The following is a 1,932-nucleotide window of genomic DNA, read 5'->3' as shown; positions in this document are numbered from 1 at the left end:
TTGATCGTAAACGTGACTCGAACATTGACGAGTCAGCGTATTCGTTCTCCAGGGCACTGTCCCTTCTCTATGAGCTAAAGGGACAGTTTTGACACAGTACAGAGTTCTTGGTACCTGTTCTTGGCCACACTGCACGCAGTTAAATACTGCCAGAGCCTCGTCTTTTACGTCGCATTTCTCTTAAACCTATTGACGGTACAACATTTTGCTTTATACACTTCTATCTTGAATTGGGATGAGGAATCGCGTGCCGACGGCCAAGTGCAGCGTTTTTTCTTCACCCTCTATTTAAACAGTGATGCGGTTTCTGTTATAAAACCTCTGTTGCTACACTTAAGCCCTACAGTTATGAAATAATGTACGCTGGCCGATTCCCTCAGAAATTTTGAGAGTCTGTGGGTCTTGCGGATAGCGCTTTACTGCATCCCGGTTCCTCGAAAGAATGACAAGATTGGTTTGTTTTGATGCCATTCACCACTGCCGGCCGGCTTTCCCTCACCGATGTCGCTAATTAACCCCACGCGACAGCTGCGCAGCGCCGCGAGATTGGAGAGGCCGTGTTGGAGTAATTTCTGCGGAGCAGCACGATAGAGAGTGTGAGGGGAAAGGGGAATCCCCCCGCCTCACCGCCCGCATGGCACGCCGTCTGCGCGCGGATTAGTCGGCCCTGCCGGCGGCGGCGGCGGCGAGCGTCGCGGCGCGGCGCTGTGTGCACATCGTTAGCGCAGGGCGAGACGCCAGGCGCCGCCGCCGCCGCCGCCGCCGCCGCCGCCGCCGCCACCCAACTGCGCCAAATGAACGAACTGCCGCGCCGCCCACCGCAGTCGCCACCACTGTTTGCCAAAGTGGTGGCCGGCGCTGGCCGCGATTTGTATTCACGTCTCGGCGAGCCGCAACGCGCCCCAGCCGCCTCCAGCGCGCCGTATCTGCTGCACGTTCCAGGCGCGGCGGCTCCGTAAATGAGATCCGGCGCCCGTGATCTATGCAATCAGCCGGCTGAGACCGGACGCTGCCACTAATGGCTCAATCGCGTTACAGCAACGTTACATCGACGTCTGCAGCTTCGATCTGACGAACTCTCTGTGGCCTCGTTTTCCAGTACATCTAACCAAAGTCCATGTTGACACAGCGGTATTGTCGGATTCTTTCCTTGTGCCAGTTCGCTGTACTCTGAGCGAAAATTATGTTCTATAAATGGTGATGCGAAGGGAGGGTCGGATGGGAGAGTACAATGGTGATAACTGATAGGTAGGAGACTGGTAAGCGGTAAGGTGCCAGGAACAGGAGGGTGATTCGATAAGCCATGGAAACTATTTAGCACTTCGTCTTCAGGCGGCAAGTGGCCCGTAGGAACCATCCGACCGCCGTGTCATCCTCAATGGAGGATGCGGATAGGAAGGGCGTTTGGTCAGCACACCGCTCTCCCGGTCGTTATGATGGTATTCTTGACCGAAGCCGCTACTATTCGGTGGAGTAGCTCCTCAATTGTCATCCCGAAAAATGGCAACAGCGCATGGCGGCCTGGATGGTCACCCATCCAAGTGCCGACCACGCCCGACAGCGCTTACCTTCGGTGATCTCACGAGAACCGGTGTATCCGCTGCGGCAAGGCCGTTGCTCCGTGGTAACTATGGAATATGACAATAATGAGACAACATGGTAATTCCACAATAGGCGTCGAACCGGTAGAGGTGTGTGTATCTGAACGTCAACATAAAAGAGGTAATAAAATGAAGCACCTACAGCCGTCCTTATATGTCTGTTGCTGTATAGCTACCAGTTTGGATGCTTCAGTGTACCATCTTCAGGCGTTAGCTGATGCTGAGTGTTAACACCACCTTGAACTGATAGTTGCTGGCCGGTGTGGCCGAGCGGTTCTAGGCGCTACAGTCTGGAACCACGCGACCGCTACGGTCGCAGATTCGAATAATC

The 1,932-nt window shown here is 54.7% G+C and overlaps 1 pseudogene; it reads right to left on the bottom strand.

The window, feature by feature from the left end:
* Nucleotides 1-1,501: 1,501 nt before the first annotated feature.
* Nucleotides 1,502-1,619, bottom strand: LOC126207325 (5S ribosomal RNA; annotated as a pseudogene).
* Nucleotides 1,620-1,932: the final 313 nt, after the last annotated feature.

Source organism: Schistocerca nitens, chromosome 1 (assembly GCF_023898315.1).
Source record: "Schistocerca nitens isolate TAMUIC-IGC-003100 chromosome 1, iqSchNite1.1, whole genome shotgun sequence".
NCBI classification, from domain to species: Eukaryota; Metazoa; Arthropoda; class Insecta; order Orthoptera; family Acrididae; genus Schistocerca; species Schistocerca nitens.
Note: the sequence above shows the minus strand (reverse complement) of the source record. Positions and strands in the feature narration are given on the sequence as shown.